This window comes from Callorhinus ursinus, unplaced genomic scaffold, assembly GCF_003265705.2.
Source record: "Callorhinus ursinus isolate GAN/ISIS: 27379988/994484 unplaced genomic scaffold, GSC_fseal_2.0 scaffold55, whole genome shotgun sequence".
Lineage (NCBI taxonomy): Eukaryota > Metazoa > Chordata > Mammalia > Carnivora > Otariidae > Callorhinus > Callorhinus ursinus.
In genome coordinates this window covers 6,409,213-6,433,937 of record NW_027397117.1, presented here as the reverse complement: position 1 = coordinate 6,433,937, position 24,725 = coordinate 6,409,213, and the positions used below count along the sequence as shown (strand labels likewise).

General features: G+C 42.6%; 1 protein-coding gene and 1 long non-coding RNA gene across 6 annotated transcripts in view; one reads left to right on the top strand and one right to left on the bottom strand.

Annotated features, from left to right (window-relative positions):
* AUTS2 (activator of transcription and developmental regulator AUTS2) overlaps positions 1-24,725 on the bottom strand; it is a 1,158,197-nt gene that overhangs the window by 352,614 nt on the left and 780,858 nt on the right. The gene's annotated exons all lie outside the window — the stretch shown is intronic.
* Positions 11,046-24,725, top strand: part of LOC112817420 (uncharacterized) — a 21,352-nt gene continuing 7,672 nt past the window's right edge. Inside the window, exons 1-2 of the long non-coding RNA XR_003206391.2 lie at positions 11,046-12,397; positions 14,328-14,424. This is a non-coding gene — a long non-coding RNA (uncharacterized lncRNA). The remainder of the gene's footprint in view (positions 12,398-14,327; positions 14,425-24,725) is intronic.

Here is a 24,725-nt window from a genome sequence, read left to right as displayed (position 1 = left end):
CTGTTGGGGCCACTTGAAAGCCTAAAGCTGATCCAAGAGACCAGGGGAACAAATCTTAGCATACTTGGTTCAATCGCACACTCTGGTCCACAAACATGGGATCCATTTATTTCTTTCCTTTACTAGTAGGATGAGCGACTAGTGATGGTAGATTCTGACTCATTCTCAACATGGGTAGAGAAGCTGGCAAGAAGGAAGGGATGCAGCATAGGCTTTGAAGATAAATAGATTTCGGATTATCTCAGTTTTTATTTTTTTTCAGTTAAGACCTGGGTGAATTTGGGCTAAGATAATCTCTCTGCTTCTCTGTAAAATGAGATAATAATACCAGTCTGATATAGGGTGATAGGGGAGGATTAAGTGAAAGCATATGCACAGTGTCCAGTCACTGCCCAGTATGTAGTCTAAATATTCAACCACTGGAAGCTATGATAATGAGGGTAACAACAGGCAGTTTTAGAACAGTGATAAGCCAGTGGTTATCACAACTCCTCTGTCCCCCTGCACTGTATCACAACTAGATCTCCACTCTCTTTCCTGTGGTCCTTGCCATACTTTCCCCACCACACGGGTCAGTCTCCTCTCTGCCAATGGGAATCACTGCTTTGATGGGCCACAGATATTGGTGGGAGTGTGTCTTATCCCTGAGAACTTTGGAACAGGGATTATCTTCCCTTTCTGCTGAGATCTAATCCTTTCAAGGATAAAGACAGGGTAAATAGGACGATGGTCAGCAAAATTCAAATGACTAACATCACTCATCAGATCCAGACACAGTTTAGTTGACAGGTGAAGAGCCTGGGCATTCAAGTCCAAATGCCTGGGTTCAAGTCTTGGCTCCACGAAGGTACAGAACCTCTCGTTCATCAGTCTCCCCATCTGGGACATGGGCACTATTTCGAAAGGTTGGTAGGGGCACCTGGATGGCTCAGTTGCTTAAGCGACTGCCTTTGGCTAAGGTCATGGTCCCGGAATCCTGGGATCAAGTCCCGCAGCCAGGAGCCCACTTCTCCCTCTGGACCTCTCCCCTCTCATGCTGTCTCTCTCTCTCTCTCGCTCTCAAATAAATAAATAAATAAATAAATAAATAAAATCTTAAAAAAAAACAAAAGAAAGGTTGTTAGAATGAAAGGGGATGTACGTACGTTTCTGGCATGCACAAAACTCAAAATAAGAACTGGCAATTACTATTATGAACACTGATTCTGTGGAGGAAAACAACAGTGAAGAGGTCTGGTCTCACTTTTCACTATTAATTGACACTGCATGAACACAAATATACACATGTGCGCTTGCACACACGCCTATAGAAGGTGAATCCTCAAGGGGACAGAAAACAGCCATCTTTTTCAAAACAACTGGTAAAGCCTCCAGGGAGACAGGTATCAAGCAGCAACAGCCAACAAGGCTGTTCGTGAGGCAGCTTTAAAAGAGGTAACTCTTGTGGAAGCCAAAGGAATATAACAGGATCCCAACCCTTGCTTTTTCTTTGCCGAAAAGATTTCAAGGTGAATGCAGAAAATGCTTCAAGCTGCTGCTTGCCATGAAGTGTCAGTGGCTAACCCTCTGTCTGTTTTGATAAAAAACAGCCGGAGCACAAAAAAGAGGGGTAAAGCGAAGAAGGAAAAAGACAAACTGGATGCTCAACAGCTGGCTTTCAAAGGAGACAGGTATTCAGGGTAGAAGTGAGGTGGCGGACTCCATGTTACAGAAACCAAATGATTTCCAAAGCAGAACATGTTAGTTGCATGCTTTGGCACCAGCGACTGGTTAAGGGAAGGAAGCAAAAGAGTAGCACACAGAGTCCCTCCTTTATAATCAGTCCGGGCTCCCCTCACCACGGGGACAGAGAACAGTACCAGTGAAAAGGTGCCTGCATGATGACCTCCCAGGGATAATGAGAAGCCACTAGAAGCAGCGCACACAAGCTCAGAAAACGTGTGCCGAAACCGGGTTATCCTCTGTGACCCCAGGGAGTTCCAGGGAAATATTGTGTTCGTGCTTCAGGACCAAGCAGCCCGTGAGGCAGATGGGCACGAAGGGCCCTCTGCAAAAGTTGGCACTCTGGTGAGTACTGCTGGCGAACCCAACACCCTTTTCTTCCCTTCCAAGCCAGCACACATGCGCTGGGGATCTCCTGCAAACAAGTTCCCAAAGAAGACATATGGTGCTTACTTGCTAAGAAAGACTGCTAACAAGACAAACTGAGAAGGAATGAGCAGAAAAGCTGAGTTTTTCAGTCCCACGTGGAGGTGAGATTCAGGCTGGAGGACAGGCACGGAGCTGCTGTGCCAACGCAGGCCCCAGACAGAGGAGCCCCTGAGCCAAGTCCCACACAGACAACCCCAACCTCTTGGGCCCACTCCTCCCCCCAGACAGGCCAGGAAATCCTGTCAGGAGTGGTGCCTTGCATCAGGCCCCTGGTGGCTCTCTGAGGTCTCACACCCTCAGGGGTAAGGAAGGACCCCTGGGGAAAACCTCAGCTCATCTCCTGGAGAAACACATACTCGGGGCTTTAAATTCTCCAGGAATACAGACCCCTTCTAACCCCCTTGGGAAACAGGAAGCTGCAAACCCCACACTGCTGAGTGTGTTTAGGGGGCAAACGGCTTCCGAAGACTTATGGAAGATGGTGGGATGTCAACACGAGAGCCGTCCCAATGGCAAACTGAATCTTATCTTAAGGACCTGCTATAGTTAGCAGGCGGAGGCAGGCTGAGTATGCATCAGTTGGTTTTCAAAATATGTTATTTACAATACGCAGCAGATGTTCTTTGAATTCTAATGTGAAAATACAGGCTTTTTATTTTTTACTGACAGACTAAGAAGTACACTTAATATAATAATCTTGCAAAGTCCAAAGATTACCTCACAGTTTGGAAAATACTATGTTGAGTCATTAGTCCCATTACTCAGTATTTTCAAAACTCACCAGATAAATATGGTACACTGAGACTTCCTGGTAATGACCTGCTATTTTTTGCAAGGAAGAACACAGCAAGGCTTCCCAGAAGCCTCAATTAAATCTGGAAAATGTTTCTAAAATATTCTGAAGCATAACACATGCACACACACTGAAATGTTTCAGGAGAACTTTGCTCACGGATGAGTTTCTGCTGTCACTCATTCTTTAAAAAAGAAACTTCTTGAGTGCCTCCAAAGGGCTAGGAAATAGTAAGGCTGAGGGAAGACGAAGATGAGCAAGAAACTGTTATTACCCTCAAGGAGCCTCCTGTCTACCGGAGGAGGAGTCAAGGAGACAGTTCCAAAGCTAAGGGGACACACTTTATACCACGACTCACAGCATGCCAGCAGGGTACGTGACAAGTTTGGAAGACAGTCAGGCAATTCATCAAATCCTGGGTCAGAGACAGTCTCCCAGAGAAGAATTTCACGGGAGAAGTGGGGCAGCTCTCTGGAGAGTTCTGCAGGGCTGGGAGGGATGAGTATCCGGCAGTGGGCCCCGCGGGAGCAGGGGTGGCTAGAGAAGGTACAGGAAAGGAACTTGGATTCTGGAGTCAAACGAGCTCCCTCATGCTTCCCACCTTAGGCAATCTGCTGCACCATTTCTCCCCTCAGAAAAAATAGGGACAATTCAAGCTTGTTGTGAAGTGAGAGCACATGAAAATGCCTGGCACATGGAAGGTGTTCACTGTGTGTTAATTTGCTTCCTTCCTTGGCATTCTTAACGATCTGCAAGGCAAGTTTCTCAGGCTCCTCATCTCACCTGAAAGAGTGATTTATAGTTGAGGTTGACTGGGTTCTACAGATTGTTCAACAGATATCCTGTGATTGCAATTCTGCAATTTATTCAATAAATACCCTCTCCCTGTGAGGCCCTGAATGCCACAAAGAGCTGTGTTTATATAACATATTTAGATGCGGGGGCTTTTGGGTGTGAGTTTTCTTGGTACTTCATCTGTACCTAACAGAGTGGTTCATTCATTCGAAATTATAACCAGCATGCCTGGAACATCTAAAGCAGTGTAAGGCACTGGGCTGGTTTCTGGGCATACAGAGCTGCCCTCAATATTCTCACTGTACAGTGTGGAAGAGAGACGGGCAAACAAATACAAACAATTTGGGTGCTGATATAATGACAGAGGACCTTTTCTAAGTCAGTGGTTCTCAGCCTTGGCTGCAAGTTTCAAATACTGGGGAGCTTATGAGATAGTGTTGATGCTTGGACCCCACTGCCCCCCACCAGATTCTGATTCATGGTCCATGCATATGGGATTTAAAAGCCTCTCAGGTGATTCCAGACAAGGTTGAGAACCAATGTGCAGAATATGTAGTTCCTTTATAAGCGGTCATGATATGATTTTGGAGTTCCTGGCACAGACACAGGGGTTCTCAAAACCTCGACTATATAGGAATCCCCTGAAGACCCAGGCTCCTTAAAGGAGGAGGCCTTTGTATATTTACAAGTGTCCCAAGGAGTTCCGAGTCACAGGAAAGTTTGAGACATGGCTCTGACACAGCCTGGCAACACCATACAAAACATGAATAAAGCAGGGTAGATGACTTTTCCAGAGACAGGTCAAAAGAGGGAGGAGTTCCCTGAAATCTTTCCATTTTTACGTCTCTTCTTTGTGGGTCCCTCCTTAGCCAAGCAGCAGAATTAGGGCCCATGTGTCCATGTTGGACAGAATGCCTGTACCTTCAAGTTTCTCCCAGTTGTGTCCCCTCAACCGTTCTGACTACAGGAATTACAGTGCTCAAGTGCCTCCAGAAGAGCGAAGTGTTTTCCAGTCGATTTTCAGATTTTATTCTTAAAACAACACTGGGTCACTTAGAGCAATAGTCAAAATTCTTCTTTTACAAATGAAAAAATTGAGGCCTAGGGACGTATCCGATGCCTCATGTTTGGTAGAAAATAGACCCAGTATTATAGCCAGGGTAACCTGGCTTCTAGATCTGACGTTCTTCTCAATATGCCAGTGTTTCCCAAATTATAGTCCTAAGACCAGCAACCATCAACATCCCCTGGAAATGTGTCAAAAGAAGCAAATTCTTGGGGCCCAACCCAGATACAGTGAATCAAAACTCTTGAGGCAGGGGGTGCCTAGCACGAGTTTTAACAAGCCTTCCAGGAGATTCTGATATACCGTAACTTTTTATTAGGCTGCCTCCGGAAGCACACCTTTTGTATCCAACTACAAAGCTACTGGTATTTCCATCAATACAATGAAATATTCTACTCTTTGGTGCGCTGGTGAGTTATAGGAACACTGGAAGGTAAGGGGAAAATTTGTGGGCTACGTGGACTCTTGAATGAATCCATAAAGCAACAAGAAAGCACGTGTCCTCTTTGAGCCCTAATTCCCTTGAGGAAGATTAGGCAGCTATGGCTGAGATGTAGCACCATCTAAAATATGCATGTCTGTGTCTGCATTCTCCCAGATAGGTTTCAGAAAAATTCCCTTCATTTTCAGGCAGTGAAGACTTGATGAATAATTCTAGTCTTTCAACATTGCACCCATAATTTTTTTGCACTGAAAAGTTACTGTGAAATAGAAAATGAAGTCTTTCACTGGTACCAGCCAACCCTACAAAGTGGCTTCTTTATGATGAATTCATGAAAAATTTAATGTTATGAGAGGAGAGGAGGGTATTTACAGTATTTGAGCTTAGCAAAGTGGAACAGGGAGCCAAAGTATGATTTCTTTTTGGCTCCCAAGGCACATGGCACACAAACTGTTTCTATAAAGAAAAAAAAAAAGGCAGATCTGGTTCTGAGTTCAGTGAAATATCATGATTTCCATTTGGCTGTGTCGCAGTACTTGCCTTTTTAGGCAACTTCCCATTTCAAGGAAAAGTTTGGAGCTCATTAGAATCACCAACGTCCTTCCAGCAGAACATGCCATTCTAAGAGAACGTTGGGCTTGCCCACCGAGTCTATAACATCAGACAGGTGCCGGAGTGGCCGGACTGGGCCAGCTACATTTGATGATGGCATCTGTGAAATCTTCTGCATATTTCATTTTTTCCCCCTGGGCTGGCAACTGTAGGCACTGAAGGATTGGGTGAAAATATGTTCTTTTATATTTCCACCTGTAGGTGGTCCACTGATAAGAGTGGCTAGGATAAGCTGAGGTCTCCATTCTGTGAAACATTTAGGACCTGGACAGTGTGTCACCTCACACCTGAGCTGTATCTGCTTAAGGTTAAGTTTTAAAGAAAGACAGAAATCAAAACATGGATTATCTAGTACCACAGTGCCAACATAAAAAGGAATCACTCAATTGCAGAACCAAGAGGGACCTTGGTCAGCTTGCACCTTTTGAGTGACTCGTTTCAGCAAAATGTCCTACGCCTGGTTAGCTAGGTTACTCTACCTGAGTTCCACCTGAACAATGAAGGCAGTCGGTACCACCTTGGAATGGATCCGATAAACAATTTTTCTCCTTAATTGAGCTTGAATTGCCTGTACTTTTTCTGTCCTCTGAGGAAATAAAGAATAATAAAAAAAATGATGTATTCTTTCACATGATAGCTCTTTGAATATATCAAGACAGACAACATGTCCCCTTGTCCAGGCTCTGCCACTGTCTAATAAGCTAACATTGGTTAAGGCATTAAAACGCACCCCACCACATTTCCCTCATTTATGAACTGATATATGGTAGTATACCTGTCCCTTTGTAACCCTACAAAGCTATACAGAGGGTCAGCTAAGATGTGAAAGGACTTTCAAAGGGTATAAAATGTTTGCAGATGTAAGAACAAGATACTGAAGATGCAGGTTTGCTGTAATTCTCTCAAGTTCCCTTCATCTAAGCCTTGTGCTTGGATTGATGGAAAATAATAATAGGTCAAAAACTCCAGAGAACTCTCCTGATACTGACATAAAAGCCCATCATGTACAGGTTTACTTTTTTACATCTTCTATATATTATAGAGGCTAAAGGCTTCATTTGCACAAGAAATACTTATTCATAATATACTATATTTAAGATACTCTATTAGTTGTTATAGTAGTTATAACAATGAAAGTGCAGGGCTTCTACCTTTCGGGGACTGGATAAGACAAGCACATCAATAACTGAAATATAAGACAAAGAGCCAAAAGGCCTTTCCATCCCCCAACCCTCCCCCGCCCCCAAAATTCTGGAAATCTGAAAGAGAGAGAAATCCTATTCCAAGACTTCAGGGAGGAGAAGGGATTTGAAGGATCTGTGAATTTCAACACACAAGATGCTGTTGGCAGAAATAAAGGACATAATTTTCGATGGAAGATACAGGCTACATAGGGGCCTGGAATAAGAAATGGTAGAGGCAGAGGAAAGGATGCCAGGGTTTTGCGTGGGCTAGAACACAGAGAATATGAAGAAGAAGAGCACAAAGTGGGTTTTGAAGGAAGACAAGGTTCAAGTTATAGAAGGCCTTACAAGCTAGGTGAAGGAGTACAGAATGCATTCAGTTGGCTTAGAGGTATCTGGAAGATTGTTGCCTAAGGACATAGCATAATCAGAAGCATGTGGAAGGAGGACTGATATCTGGCAGCCATGTGTAAGATGGAGTGAGCAGAGATGGAATGAGGCCTGGTGAGAGTCCAGGGAAGAGTCAACGAAGGCCTGGGTTTGGACAAAGGCATGAAGAAGTAGGGCAATAGATGAAGACATACAGCCTAGATAGAAGAAAAGGGCATTACATATGTAATGGCTGCTAGCCATGGCGACCAAGGAGTTGAAAGAAAGAAAGAAGTCAAATTTCCAACCCTGGGTCACACTATGGCCAGAATTAAGGAAGATGGAAAGCCTGCCAGGATGTGAATTCTGTTTTGAGAAATGTCTAAGAAGCTGGCAGGACATTCAAGTGGTGGAGATAGTTTTGGAAGTTATCCACATAGTTAGGAGCCAGATGGTGTTATGAGACTGGAAAGGGAGAAAATAAAGAGACAGATAAAAGAGGGGGGCATCCATATTTAGGAAGGCATGGAACACTGGAGCCAAAGGTAGAAGGAGAATGTAGAGTATTACAGAAGCCAAAAGAAAAAGACTGTTTCAAGATGGAGGACAGTCAAGAGGATTCGGCGTGAGTAAAGGTCATGGGGAAAGGGATCAGGGAAAGTTACCAGGCTTGGCAAATAAGATGACACCACGAGCCATGAAGAGAGATTTATTATTTCAGCAAATTCATACAGGTAGATTCATGAGTGCAAGAAGTTAGGTGGGAGTGGGTGGGAAGTGAAGCACCAGCTGCGAGAGCAAACTGTGCTGCCAAAAGATCTGACAGTGAAGGAAATGAGAAAAATAGAATGGTAGCTCCAGGGGCAGCAGGATCAAAGCAATTATTACAAAGTGTGAACTCTTGAGTCTTTCTGGAGGTTGAAGAAGGAAGATGAAGAGAGTCAAATTCCCAGTTCTGGAGGAGAAGGGAGGACAGGGATAGAGCACACACGTGGAGGCACTCAACTTAGAGAAAGGGGTGTATCCTTCATTACTTATTGGACGAGAGGAGGAAACAGAGAGGTACTGGGCCAAATCTGGGTAGGGGCATAGGAATACTGAGATCATTCATCCTGCAGGTAAGTTGGAGGGAACTTGATAATGACGTTTGAATCTATGAAGTATTTGAGGGTTGGTGAAATGATGAGAGACAGAGAAAATAAAGAAGAGAGTATGAGTTATTACTATAGAAGCTAATGCAATAGAAGTAAGTAAAAGATGCAAGTGAAATCTTTCTGAACATATAACATGTCAAATCCAGGAACCCTCACAGCAAGTTAGAAAATTTTCTTTAGAGCTATTCAAAAACATAACTGAATTCATGTCCAGTCAGCTTATACTATTTCAGAGATTAAATATCCAGAAGAGGCAAATCCATAGAGATAGAAAGTGGATTAGTGGTTGCCAGGGCTGGAGATAGGAAGGAATGGGAATGGGGTTTCTTCTCCGTGTGATGAAGATGTTCTGGAATTATAGAGTGGTGCTGGTTATGTAATATATTTAACGTTCATGAGGGGCACCTGGGTGTCTCAGTCAGTTAAGGGTCCGACTCTTGATTGTGGCTTAGGTCTTGAGCTCACGGTCATGAATTCAAGCCCCTCATTGGGCTCCACTCGAATACACTAAATATCAATGAATTGTATATGCTAAGAGGGTGAACTTTATGTGATCAGATCTCAATAAAGCTCTTTCATTAAAAAAATAAGTCATTTTTTAAAAAAAAAGAGTATTTCAGAGGTAGGCCGGTTGATGGATATGGAGATATACTAAATGATGTTTTCCTTGCATCTCTAAAACCCTCTTGGTTTTATTTCTTGCAAGGAGCTCTTAGGGCTCCTCAAAGCATCTAAGACATCATGATTTATTTTAGAAAGATGCTCCAGGAAGGACGTATCAGATTTGTCCAAGGCAGCAGTTAAGTCCAGGGGAAAGCTCAGATTCTCAGTATTTCTTCTAATCAGTGCTCCCCAAACCAAAATCCACAGACTGTCTGCATCTAAACCACCTGCAGAACATTTCAAAAGTACAAATGCCCAGGGCCCATGACAGGCCTCATAACCTAGAATGTCTGGGGGGAGACGGCACCTAAGTCTGTATTTTTATGAAACTTTCCATGTTGGCAAACTGCCGTGTCATCACCAACCACACTGTTGAGAAGAAGCGTGAGCAAACGGTGAAACCAGCAGAACGGTGGCTGGGCCGTTGGTACGGAGCGATGAGCCCATGTCTCTGACAATCACCATGCCATGCCAGGCTCTCAGGAACATGACTTTTCTAATTACCAACTGCTATTGCTCACATTCCCAACAGTTTTTCCCTTGGTCCTTACAATTTAGAAGGTCCTTGATCTCAGGAAGACATTTTCTACTGTGCTTTAAGGAAATTAATTCTGCAGCAAGAGAGAAGTCAGATGCTACAGCATGCAGATCAGGCTGTGCTGATACGGGTTTAGTTGTCTGGCAGAATGAAAATTAAATAATACAATATTGCCACCCAGTTTTAATTCAACTGGCAAGTCCTACCAGAGTTATGATTTCTTGGAAATCAAGAAGATAAAGGAAAAACCGACGATGAATGAGCATCTTCCTTTCTTGGTTTGTGCCGCATTTACCACAAAACCAGCACTCGGCAGGGCACAGGTAAGGTGTGATACCTGTCCCCAAGGAGAACACAGTGGAGGGGAGGAGCAGAAAGTGACTGATGCATCTGTGCCATGACGTCAATCCCACGTGCGGTCTCTGGGCAATGAGAATGCAGGAGCACGGGCTGCGCATTGTCAGGAAAACGCACACAGCTTCGAAAGAAGACCAGCTTTGTGGCAACCTGTGCCGAACACTTGCAGCTGCCTAGTCTCTGCAACTCAGGAAACAATGTTGTCTGCAACTGGGGCTATGCCCCGCTCTCCAGCTGCATTGCTGGTGCTGGAGCCACATGTCCACCCTTGCTGCGGGGAAGCTGGGGTACCAAGTCCCTCCACTCTCCTCCCAGGCCTTGACTAAGACCTCATTCTCCCACTGCAGTCCACAGTGGGGAAATGAAGAGCTTCCCTTCGTGATAAACACCAGGGGCCTCAGCTCAGAGACTGCTCTGTCCGCTACCCGATACCAAAGCAAAGCCTAGATCGTTTCAAGCTCATATTAGGAGGCCAAGGAGAGAGCCATGCATTCTCCAAGGAAATCCCCAGGAGCATTTTTTTGCCAGCAGTACTGGGCACCAAGGCATAAAGAAAAGACCTCAGAACTAAAGGCTCTTTTCCCCGCACAGACGCTCTCCGGGCACGGTTGGCGCCGCACCCAGCTGCCTGCAGCCGAGCTGGAATGGCAGTCATCGTTGTGCGCTATGACAGGACCGGTATTTTGCTGTAGGCCCAGCTTCTGTTAAGATGGCAGAAGGAGTGGCCTGTCACCCAGAATTACTTCTCAGCTCCCAATTATATGTTTCAAAAATATCACCTATTAAGGCCCAAACACTTTGTTTGCTGGGTGCAGCCCTTTGAACAGGTTACCATGGCTTTATGCGGGCATAATGGGCCTGCGTGATGTATGTTCCCTGTCAGTGCTGAAACAACAGTCAATGCGTCTGAGCAGGCCCACCTGCCAAGCAATATGTTCTCAATCCCTCAGGCAGAAGCAGTGCCTTGCTCGGCTAAGAAAATGTCCCCCCACTGAGGAAACGGCAGAGGCATGGAACACAGGAACTGCGAGCACATGCGCACAGAGGATCACAGACACCCGGAAGGAGCAGCGGGGAGGAGGAGTGAGGATGTTCCCGTCAAGCTTCACTTCACAGTGACAGGCAAACAGTCTCGTGGTTTTTCTTTCTTTCATTCTTTTTTTTTTTTCCTCCCTCTAATGAACTAGCATGGGCTGCTAATCACATACATCATTAACACAAGTGGCTGAAGTTGGCTACGAGATGGCTGGTAGATGGGTGTCTGAAGCCAAAAATGGGGAAGGGACAGAACTGAAGGCTCAGAATCACGCAGGAGTGGCCTGTCTCGTGGAGGCTAGGAGTCTGGGGAGAGGACAAAGGCACAGCCTGATGGAGACTCCTCTCCGCACCAGAGCAAGGGAGGCAGGAAAAACCCAGGCCAGCAAGGGACGGCAGCGTGCTCACCTCCCTGGCTGATCCGAGAGCTCCCCACCATGCTGCTTTTGCTCGTCTCGTGGAGGTGGCCCGAGACACAGAGGCAGGCTTCATCCTTTCCCGGGAAAACATAGACTTTTGTCAAGCCCAGGCACCAGGGCTTTTGGCTGGGAGCACTCTGGTTAATTAGAGATAGCATGAGGCCTGCTGTGAAGACTGCCTCAGAGACGCAGGACAGACTGCTTTCAGCGGCTGCTAAGAGAGGAACGGTGACAAACCTGCTCCTTTCTGAGTGGGTATGCTCTCCGCAGATTATGTAACAAGCAACAATGAATGGCTTTCTTGCAGGCCATGGAAAGCACAGCACGGTTCAAAGCAGCGAAGGACAGTTTTTAAAAGGCTACAATTTTCCTCGGGATTTTAGGTCAATCCTCTAACCTATCTCAAGATCTCCAAACATTTTTCCAGGTCCCGAACCCCATGGAGGTGACTGTCACAAATAGCCCTCGTCAAGGTCCTCGACAGAACACTCACTTGTATTTTCCACGGCTGTGCTGAGCACATGGGCCCAAGCACAGGGGGGCAAACTCCTCCTCACATCTCCTAATAGAGGGAGGAAAGAAGCTGAAGAACACCAAGCAGCGGTCAGAGTACGGTAAAGCCAAGGGATAAAACACCTCGTAGCCGCTGAAAATGATAGTTTTATTCTGTAGTGAGGATTAAAAATCACCAGAATATATTAACAGGAAAAAAACACAAGCAGAATTTGATCTCATTTACGGAAAGATGTATAGACTTCATAAATGAAGAGGTCTGCAGGGATGCTCAAGAATTGACATCTCTGGGTGAAGAGATTTCAGGTGCTTTTTACTTTCATTATTCTTCTGTACATTGAAATTTTTTTTCAAATAAGAGTATGTCATTTTATGAAAATCCATCAAGTTATTTTAATAAAAATGTACGCGAATAACATAATGCAATGCAGTGAGACATAAGTGAATTCAAAGGCGTTCAGGTGGAGAAAGGACCCTTAGAAATGGAAGGGAGTGGCATGGACACAGAGAGGCTGATGAGCGCTGGGCCAGGGAGTTGCCCAGCACGTCCAGATGGGAAAGAGAGTGAGGCACCGCAGAAGGATGGAGAAGGGGGACCTGCCAAAGGCAGTAGCCAAGAATCCACCGTGGCTACAGTTAGTGCAGGTACCTGCTGGGGAGACACGAGAAGATGTGAGAGGGAGGTGGAAGCCACACTTATAATTGTCTTTAGTGCCAGACAGAGGAGTTTCCACTTAATTTGGAAGGCAAAAAAGATCCAAGGAAAAGAGTGTGTTTGAGAAGTGGTTGATAAAGGAGATGTGTTTTAGGAATATTAAGCAAGGAGTGAGGTATAAGACAGATCAGAATTAGGGACAATGGGAGATAGACAAATGATTTAGAAAGCTACTAGAACATCCCAAGGAAGAAGCAAGGAAACAAGAGATTGTGAAACAGACATAAAAAAGAAACAATTTGTTAGAGTTTAGGGAATTAAAAATGGTTGATCTAGATGTTCAACAAGAAGAGCCAAAGAAGAGACCACAGCCGCGAGGAGCCTGAGGTCCTGCCATGACGTGCAAGGGAAGCTATGGGGAGTGGAGTATGGACTGGGCGAGAACACTTTTCTGGGAAATCACTCTCTGGCCTCCGTGTGCACTGACATTAGTAGAAAATGAGCTCTGAGAGAGAAAGCCCTTAGTCTATTTGGTTCAGTGCTGTCCTGCCCACTCATAAAGCAGTGCCAGGCCTGTGGCAGGAACGCAAAGGCATTTAGAGATGGAATGAAGAGCTATTAGCATTGAAATTAATCAATCAGTGAGAATACAGCATAAAGAGAAAGCCAAAGTGATCTGAAAACAGACCATTGCGGATAGTCAGCGGGTGGGAAGAGGGGGAGGTTAATAGGACAAAAAGGAAAGGAGAAGCAGCTTTCAGATTAAAGTCTTGTCATTGGGTGAAATTTGGTCTCTCATTTTCTCTGGATAATTTTCTAAAATTTTCTACATTCGGTTTTTTTATATTTAAAACAGGAGTGATGATAATCTTGAGGACCCATCCAGATCCAGAATTCAACAGTGCACTCATTGTTGATTTAATTCTTATCAAAAATTTGTGTCTAGGGTTAACCAGGAATATGACAGTTTCCTGAAGGCCAAAAAATTTTGCTCCCTAAATTGCTTAATATTGTAACTTTCTCATAAATTGCTGCTCAATAAATGAGCTGATTTGACATTGTCCTTTTTTGTAGTAAAGTATAATCTGCAATCTCAAGTGTATAGTTTGTTGAATTTTGACACATAGATGTACTGTGTTACCTGTCTTCCTGGGAAGATGTAGGACATCTCCATGCTGATTGGATTCTGAGTCCTCCATTACTGCACTATTGAAAATACACATGAGCTGTCTTTATTCCTCTTCTCCATTTTATCCATATCTTATTGGTAAAATATAACCAGTCACTTGCACATATGGAATTTCTGATGTTTTTCTATTTCAGTATTTTCCCCATGTAATAGGCCATAAATTCAACTAAGATCCTTGGACCAGGTCAAACGTTATTTATGTAGTATCACTGCCAGATTTTTTAAAGAGAAACGGTGCATCTGACTATCTCACCATAAGAGGTATATATCCTATACTCTTTTATATTAATGAATATTTGGTTATTTTGAGAGAAAAAAATACTTAATTCATTTTTAGCCAAAGATAAATGTGTTTGATAGCGTATTTTTAAACACATGCTGTTATATTTCAGACTAGTTTTGAATATTTCTCCAGTTGGGTCATGAGACTGTGGTTTTGAATCATCTAGACCCAAACACCACTCAGCTGACTTTGGCTCCTTGGAGTAGGTAAGGGGAACTCTGCTTCGTTTTGTTTTTAATCAGATATAATTTGGTATTTACCCATTTCTGACATCGGGCCCTGACAAAGCCCATGGGTGCCAGTTTAGGCTGGGCCATGTCCCTGACCTTGATGGGTCCGCTGGAGGTGACAGTTCCCCCAACCTCAAATTCTGTGGGGTCACTATGGCTCTGCTTTCCCCACCTTACAAGAGGCAGGCTTCCCAGTCATAAACACAAGCGAAGGACTAGAGCCCTCCCCTGAGATCACAGCCGTGGATGTGGGCCTGGCTCTGCCAGCGGAAAGGGACTGCTTTTGTGGTTAGCATCAGACGTCAATGCTGGAGGCTGGCTTCCAGGCAAAGTCTCCAACACTCAATTTCTACCAAAACAAAATAAGAACCAACACAAGCAACTGAAATTACCAGAGTCTGTCCTCCCGACAGTTAAACAAACAATTCTACCTGCACTGAATTTCAAGTACTTTTGGTCTATATATGAGCAAATATTCCACTGTTTGCATTAACAGTGGTTGATCCTGGAGCCACATTAATCAGAAAAAGAGGAGAGAATGTCATTTGTGCCAAACACCCAAGTCCTTGCTCAAGCCCAATACTACACTGAAACAGTATACGTTTTCTAGTGCTGGAGGTGGAAGATTTCCAGTAAGACTGTGCATAGGAGAAGTCAGTAAGTCAAATAATCAATATAAATCTACTGAACAACTTTCAGGTCCGTGTCAGTCCTGTTTCGCACACTATCTGTACAGACTCTGGAGAATCTGAATCTAAAAAGTTGAGCCCAATATCTCTTCAACCATGATCTGGTCTAAATACATTTTACTTACAAGCCACCCCAACACAGCACAGTTATTTGCCCCTGGTACAACAAATAAACCAGGCAAAACTTCTTAGCTCCCATCTTATGTTGAGGAAAACAATACCATGTAAGATGCACTGTTTAAATGAAGTTCTCAGGCCATGTGAAGTAAATGTAACGATGGACCAAGACTGAAGGTGAATGCATTAAGTGCACAGCGCTGGGATCCTCTTTACCTCATTGCCGGGAAAGGATTTTCTAGCCTGTGTTTGAATACCCCCAGTGATGGAGTTTACTACGTTCCATGGCATCCAGTCCTCCATCCAGCTGTGCATTTTATTCTGAATTCAAATCTGCCCTTCTAGAACCTCTGCACACAAAGTAGCCTGAATTCTGAAAGGACAAATTAGATTTGACATCCCTTCCATATGATAGGTCTTTAGCTCTCTGGCATCTACGACCTAGCCCAAGAGCTGTGGGGTTGCAAGGATGGTTTAAGGCAAGCTTCCTATCCTGGGGATACTGTAAGTGATAACAAATGTTATGTGAGAACCTGGCTTATTCCCAGCAACTTAAGGCAAAGAAGTCATGAAATTCATAACAGGCATTGAAAAGGCAGTGCCAGTCCTAAAAAGAATTAGAAGGGATAGGAATAAAATGGTACATGAAACAATGTTCTAACAAAATCACAAAGGCAGGCCCTAGTTAGTTTGCATAATGCTTAGATCACAGTTTAAAATCTAGATGGGTTTTTGCTCCATATATTTATACCTTGTAACATTTGTCCACCAGAGGTTTAATCTTGATACTTTACATTTGAATAGCACTTTAGAGATTTCAAAGATTTTTACATGTAATTTCATATAATTTGATTTTGAAATTCAAAAGTGACATTAAGCTATGGAAAATAAGCCTTGCACCAACCATGCCAAGAATATAATGAGGTACGTAAGTGTTACCCACTCTCCTGAATGGATTCATGGTATCCACGGGTTTGGGCTGTGAAATAGAGCCCTGTTTGTCTCATACTAGCTGTGTCACCTCAGCCGAATTTCCTAACCTCTCTAAGCCTTGTTTCCTGAACATGCAGATGAAAAATACCATGGACCTTCAGTAAATTTATCCACATAAAGAGCTAAGCCCAGTGCCTGCTACATCTGAGGAATAAATGTCTTTGCTTACTGATCTTTTGGGTTCATCAGAGCTAGTGACTGATTTCTTTATTATAAAATGTATCTTATTAGGATTCATGACATAGAAAAGTATGATAAAAATATTTAAAGTGGCAGAGGGCTTAAAAGAAAGTTGTCACTTTGGCAGTCTCATAAATACTGTGATGGCCACGTCTGAACCGAAACCAGGGCTTGGATATGTGCAGAGCAGCATTACTCACCGTGCCCGTTAGTGGAAGCAACCCAAGTGGCCACTGAGGGATGAATGGACAAACAAAATGTAGTATATACACAGAATGGAATACAATTCAAGCCTTAAAAAGGAAGGAAACTCTGACAACTGCTACAACACAGTTGAACCTCAAGGTTATCATGCTAAGTGAAGAAAGCTAGTTACAAAAAGACAAATACTGTGATTCCACTTACATGAGATTCCTACCGTGGACAAATTCAAAGAGGAAAAAAGCAGGAATGGTGGTTGCCAGGGAAGGAGGAGGAAGGAATGGGGAGTTATCATTTAACAGATATGGAGTTTCAGTTTGAGATGAGAAAAGTTCTGGAGATGGATGGTGGTAATGGCTGCACAGTGTACTCACTACCACAGAACTGTACAGGCAATTTGTTAAAATGGTATATTTTATATTATAGACGTTAAAACGGTAGGTTTTTTTTACCACCTCCACAACAAAAAATCCTATAAATACTGCAATGGTATTCCAATGGATGTCAGGTTTCAAAGAAGTATGAGGCACAGTCCCTCTACTACAGGTATTTAAAATGTCTAATTAGGGAGACAGAAAGCAAAAGACAAATGTCCATCCAAAGTTCTCTAACTAGGGCAACGAACAAATAAATAAGCATCCACAACGCTACAATTTGCCAGTGACATTATCCAGTTGGTGGACATTAGCCATAACTTACACGCGCTAGATGTCTTGGGTCAGAATCATGGACAAAGACTGTCACCTGAAGTTTTGCTCAATGACACTCAGTAACAGAGCATGACTGTTACATATTAAAAATCAAGAGGCTCCCAAAGACACTTACTGACTGACAGCTACATCTTCCAGGCGTTTAAAACTTCATCATGCAAACACAGACAGTGTGAACCAGTTACTCTAATTAAGCATTTTCCTTATCCTCCTCCAGCAGAACTGCATTTGAGATAAAGGATCATGGCACTAAATGAACAGGTTAATTAGAGACAGCATTTACCCCTGCAGGCCCTCCACCGGAGACACCATTTCACACCATTACATCACACAGGAAAGCCAAGGGTCCGGGGAGCAGCTCCTGAGACAGCCAGTGACCAGCAGAGAAGGTGGCAAGCAATGGAAAGAGAAATCATGCTGGCATATCCTCGGCCAGGAGTGCCCCCCCACCCCATTTCTCTAGGGCATGAGTTGGCAAACTACAGCTACAGGCCAAATCCAACCGGCCATCACTTTTTGTGCAGCCCGTAAGCTACTATTAGTTTTTGCATTTTAAAGTGTTGTTTAATAAAAAGAAAAAGAAGAAGAAATCAAGAATGAATGTATGACAGAAACCTAGGCAGTCACAAAGGCTAATATTGATTCTCCCGCCCTTTACAGAAAAGGTTTGTCAACCCATTCTTTCAGATGATAAGAATTAAACTATGTGCTGGTACAAAAGGAAGGAGGGTAAAGAGAAATGCAAAATGTTCACATGAGAATTTTTTTTTTTCTTTTTTAAGCTCCAACCCTGTCCCCGATGCCATCCTAGAAATACCTTAACCTGATGAAGAGGTGTCCTTTCATGAGGAAAAAAGCTTTCTTTCTCTGGCTATCTAGGAAAAAAGCAGCAGAAATCTGAGAAACTTTTCATTCAAACAACTTTTCTTTTAAATAAGAAAACACAAACTTGTCTACTCCTCCCTCCTTGCCCCCCCCCCTTTCTCCACCCTAGTCATTGTATCAAGCTTGAACGTGTTCTTGTGAAAATATTACGACTTAAGGTAGTGCCTGCTATCATTCCATTGGTTTGGGGGGTTTAGGAGCAAGTTTTAAAATAGGTTACAAGTTGAAACTTGGCAGAGAGAAACAGACACTCAGGGTAGGGACCAACTGTATGTAATTTGAAAACAGCCGGTTTCGAATTTGCTAATTCATAAGAGCTCAGGAAAGAAAGCAAACCTCAACAGCCCAACATAACTGCAAAACACTTGCATTCTGAATATAGCTCAGTGCCCATTCAGAATCTGCCATTAATTCAGCCGATGTTTTTCTTCCCAGAATAATAAATACTTTCCTTCAACTGAAATGTGGGATCATTACAAACAAAAATATTGCTATTGACGGCCTATAAGTGGATTACATATTTACTTTGCTTTATTGGAAAGCCCACGAGGGGAATGACCATAACTTACGCCTTCTCTTGCATTCCATAGTGCCTAGTTGGGCACAAAATTGGCACTTAAAAAAACTCTTGATGAAATAGTGAATAGCCGATACAAAGAATGAAAACCAATAAATGAGACTGGTTCACTCTTGCCAGGTACACACATTTTAATATGCTTATTGGCAAAATGTGAAGTTTCTTGGCTCCAGAGTCCAGTGACCTCCAAGGGGTACTTCAACGTGAAGTCATTCATCCTTATAATAGGTCTGGCCTCTCATATCCATGTGATTTTGAGATGAGAAAGATCTCCACTATATATACATCCTTTGTTTCACAACACTTAAAATATCAAATCAGTGTGGTATCTTTGAATAGATCCTCCTTCTGAAAGAACTGAGCATGACAAGTGCTTCTGACTACAAGTCACTGTCCAGAGAAAATGTGCTCCCACCCTAGCTTAGCAAGGAATTGTTGAACAAAGGTGCAGAGAGCATGAGGGCAGCCCGAAGGAGGAGCCTGAGTTGAAACAGCTGTTCCCTAGGGCTTCTGTGCTACTGGAGTCTTTCTACTGGGTCTACGGATGGCAGTTTACCATTTGCAGAGTATAACAATATGGTGCGTGCATGCGCACGTGTGCACATACACACACACTACATGACCTTGAACTCATTCCTGATCTTGGGGGACAATAGTGTTTTCTAGGGTTGCATGAGGATAAGGACTTGGTTATCCTAAGTTGAAAAGGAGACCTTAATGCCTTACACCTTTCACCTTTGATTCATTATATGAATATATTTTAATAAGGATATCATTAGATTCTATTTAAAATAAATAAATAAAAAGGAAAACATCATACCAACTGACAGGCCACTCATCTCAACCCCCAAAAAATCACTCCTCTTTCTGCTGTTTTAAAAAGTGAGTCCTTCCTGATCACTGATTTTCTCGCCCTTTGACTACACATCCAACAAGCAACTGACTGTAAGTTTGTTTAACAGCAAGACATCCCTTTAATTAACTGTCCTCTTTTTTATTGGAGTCGACAGGCAATACATTTGTAGCATCTCAACTGATTACATAAAGCCTTAGGTAGTTGTATACCAATTGGTAAAGAAAAAACAGTCTACATTAATCCTAACAGATAGGTTTTGTGGTTAAGAAACACCACAAGGAAAACAAAAATATCTCTGTAATTTTGAACAATGTCAGATTGAATGTCATTATGCATTTTTTTAAATAGACATTATTAATTTAATTAATAAAAAAATCTGTGGGGGCACCTGGGTGGCTCAGTCGTTAAGCATCTGCCATCGGCTCAGGTCATGATCCCAGGGTCCTGGGATCAAGCCCCACATCGGGCTCCCTGCTCCGTGGGAAGCCTGCTTCTCCCTCTCCCACTCCCCATGCTTGTGTTCACTCCCTCACTGTGTCTCTCCCTGTCAAATAAATAAATAAAATCTTTAAAAAAATTAAAAAAAATAGATAAAATCTGTGTTTCATTCCCCTTTACAAGACAAAATTGTTCTTGAGGCATTACCGGTCTTTCCCTTAGACTCTCGTTGCTTCACTTGTAAAAGCTGTACTTCTAGGAACTTCCCTACAGAAGTAACCAAGAATGTACACCAAGATTTAACTCAAAATATATCTATCACTTCTCTGTCTAAAGTGGATTAAAAAATTGAAAGATTTGATTTTAATAGGAGGAGATAAAGCATGATAAAGTCACAGAAAGTACACATATATACACATTACACAGTCATTAGAAACGACACTGTAGACTACTTATGAATGTAATGTTCAGTGAGAAAAAGATGAATTCAAAACAGTATATGTGATTCCAATTAGGTTCACTGTATATGAACAGAAAAAAGACTAGAAGGATATAAACACAACCCATACCAATTGTTATCAATGGGAGGGAGCAGCTGTAGGTGATTTATTCTCTTCCATGTGCTCACCACATTCTATATATTTTATTTATTTGGTAATAAGAAAAAAGTATATATTTTGGAAGTATATTTAGGCAGAGGGTTCTCCCGCAGGTCTTAATTAGATACTACTCTAGACTCAGGGCTGTCCAGCAAACCACTCCCAGAAGCCGTCAAGTTCTTAACTAGGATGACTGCCTGCTGACTCCAGTCCACCTTCTTTAGATTATCATGAGAGCAGAGAAGAGAAAAAGAGTTTGGGAAAAATGCCTACTCCTGCATTTATAAACAAGTGAATTCTCAGTAGGAGGAGGAATCATTAAAACCAACCAAAAAAAAAAAAAAAAAACCCACCCACCCTTGTTATCCAATACTCACATCGAAGAGGTTTTATATCCACACATTTTAAGAATCCAAGAGGGAGTCATAACCCAATTCAATTTAATTGGGTGCTCTCTTGACAGAATTGTTATTAATAAGATTGTATTGTACAAACCTCCGTGAAATCCCAAACGCTGCTGAGTCCACCGTAGAAACATTTACCATCCGGCACGCAACAAGTAGTTGTCTGCTCTTCTGTCCCAGCCCCCTTCTGCAGACCCCTCAGCCTGCTTCTCCCCCTTCTCTTTGGATTCTCAAATCAAAGAAAAACCTTGTCTTTAGCAACCTCCATAAATTATTCACATGATATTACAGTGTATGTCAGCAATCTCACAGTGTTTAAAAAACTTAACTACAAGCCAATTAAAATGTAAACTGAGAAAGATGGATGGAGCAGGTTGCGCTGGTGTGAACTTGAGCAGCTCATAACAATATGCACTACAACTTCCAGACCTGCTAATTTGACAGCTACTTTCATCAGCGGAGCCTCGCCCTCCCCCAATGACTTCTTCCTCTTCTTTTTAATGTAGTACTTCTCCCAGGACAAATGGTTCCATATCCTTCCACGTTCTGCAGATTAGTCCCCTGAGCCTTGCAACCAGCCCAAGCAATCGGAGTGGAAGTTATTAAGGAGAGTTCATTTCTTTTCTTCTTTGTTTTTAGAGATGTGTAATCTGCCCCTCATGTTCTTTACAGATTGCAGTTTAGAAGTAAAATAGTGTTTTTAAGAAAAAGAAAGAAGAAGAAAAAGCAAGCAAAGGTGAAGTATGCAATGAGGAAAGACTGGGAAATCTGAAAGCTAGCCAAACTGAGATAATGGTGCCCCAAAACACGTTCGCTCCACTGTTTCTATTTTTTCCCTATGATGCACTTCACACCAATGGGTCTATAAGCCATACTTTACTTAATCTAGAAACAACTAAGAGACTAAATACAAGGAGCACCTGATCTGCTTTTGAGAGGAAGGGAAGGCGTAGACTCCTGGCCCCGATTTTGAGCAGTTCTATTAGACAAAAATATGGGTCCCTCGAAAAATGTACTAGCACATAATCCTCCATATCCCTTATCCTGAACTTCCTTTCCATTTTCCCTCTTTAAACATTATACAAGAAATCTCAATCTGCAATGAATCCAAACCAGTCCCTGACTGAGGCGGGGGGCGGGGGGGGGGCATTAGAACATGAGCTAGATTATTAGTATTTCGCATTGCTTACCTCTTCTTTGTGGAATATGAGTTTTCATTTCCCGAAACTGTATATAAGCTCAAATTTAAGTCAGGGACATCTGATTCCTCTGGAAAAGGGCATGAGTGAGGGAAATTCATATTTTCAGTGCTGGAAATCTGGTACCAATCTAATGGGATAATATTCCACTTTAGTTCTCATCCTTCTCAGTTTCTTACTAGATACAGTTTAAACAGAAGACATAAATGGTCCTCAATCCATATAGAGAATAAAATATACCCTAACCCTAGAGAAATCTCAGACCTTGGGATAATGGAACATCACCTTGACTGGTCTGTCATCTAGATAGCTCAATCAGAGAGGTCAAAGTTCATACAGAAATGGTGCCTCTTCAAGTAAACATAACCACAAGAAATGCTGGTACCTATGATTCAACTCCTAGGATAACTCCGGGTGGCCAAGACACCAAATTCATGCCTTATAATAGATTAACTAATCAATGAAATAATTCATTACCTTGAAAAGGTACATAATTGTGTTACGTAATCACTGTATGTTGAACTCAAAGAGATGGATGTAATTAGAAATAGACACATGTTTCATAGGTAGCCAATATCACTGGAAAAGAAATGAAAGAATTAAACTGACCAAACTTTGAAATCGGAGGTTTAATTGGGTAAAACCAGTCGTGTGATTTCATGAATTCCACACTAGCTTTTCTATTAATCAGAGAGGACTATGCACACTGCCAACTACATCTCAAATGTTTTTGGTCAAATTCAGTTAAGTGGCTGCCTCAAAAAAGCTTACGAGTCAAAATAAAGGCAGATGGTTATCTGAGTAGAACATATAATCAGTAAATTCATTCTATTATTTAATCCTGCTTGAATTATTTACAACAGTGGCTTTCAATCCTCACTGTGCATCAGAATCATGTGAGAGATTTTTTTTAAAATACAGATACCTGGGGGGCGCCTGGGTGGCTCAGTCCTTAAGCGGCTGCCTTCAACTCGGGTCATGATCCCAGGGTCCTAGGATTGAGTCCCCCATCGGGCTCCCTGCTTGGCGGGAAGCCTGCTTCTCCCTCTCCCACTCCCCTTGCTTGTGTTCCCTCTCTCGCTGTCTCTCTCTGTCAAATAAATGGATAAAATCTTAAAAAATATATATATATAGATACCTGGGCTACATACAACCCCAGATATTCTGATTCAATTGGCCAGAGACAGGTATATTTAAATTTTTTTCAGGTGACTCTAATTTAGTGCTGCCAGTGACTGGGAATAGCTAATCTGATGGAAAACAGTAATCTCTGGTCATTCCTTACAGTGGAACATGACAACACCATAGACCAAACTACAACAGGCTGCCTTCAACTCTTTCTGAGCCTGTAACTGCCTGAAAGACTCCTGCTATTCACATCCGTGCTGTGTTACTTCTTTCTCGAGCTTCTGCTGGAGTCCCTAACCAAGCTTTCTATTGTATGTCTTACTTTTGGAAATAGGGCTTCTGATCAGGGAAACACAGATTAAAACCACAATGAGATGCCACTTTACACCCACTAGGATGGCTATAATAAAAAAAAAAATGAATGTGCCATATTTCTTTTTTTAATTTTTATTTAAATTCTACTTAGTTAACATATAGTGTCATTTATTAGTTTCAGTTGTAGAATTCAGTAATTCATCACATACAACACCCAGTGCTCATCTTAACAAGTGCCCTTCTTAAAAAAGACAACAATGAATGTGGGCAAGATTGTGGGGATATTGGAACCCTTACCAACTGCTGTGGGGGGGGGGGAAATGATACTTACATTTTGGGATACAGTGTGACAGTTACTCAAATGCTTAAACCATATGGCCCAGAAATTCCACTACTAAGTGTACACTTAAGAGAAATGAAAACATATATCCACACAAAAACTTGTATGAGTATTCACTGAGCATTGTTCTTAATGGTCAAAAGCACAAACAATCCAAATCCATATATCCATTCAATGGAATATTACTAGGCAATATAAAGAAAGGAAGTGCTGGTATATGCTACAGCAGGGATGGACACTAAAAACAAGGGAAAGAAGGCAGCCGCAGAGGGCCACATAGTCTATGATTCCCTTTCTGTGAAATGTCCACCAGAGGCAAATCTATACAGACAGAAAGTAGAGTGGTGGTTGCCTAAACCCAGGGGACTGGGAAATAGAAAGGGGTAAGGAAGAAGGTGATCCTTAAAGAGGGCAGCATTTCTTTTTTGGGTGATGAAAAGATTCTAGAAGTGATGGTGGTGATGAATGCAAAACTCCATGAATATACTAAAAACCGCTGAAGTATACATTGTAGGGTATGTGAATTATATTTCAATAAAGCTGTAAAAAAGGAAAGAGAAAAAAGAAGAGGAAGAGAAGAGAGAAAGAAAAAAAAAGACGAGGAGAGGGGAGGGGAGGGGAGGGGAGGGGAGGGGAGGGGAGGGGA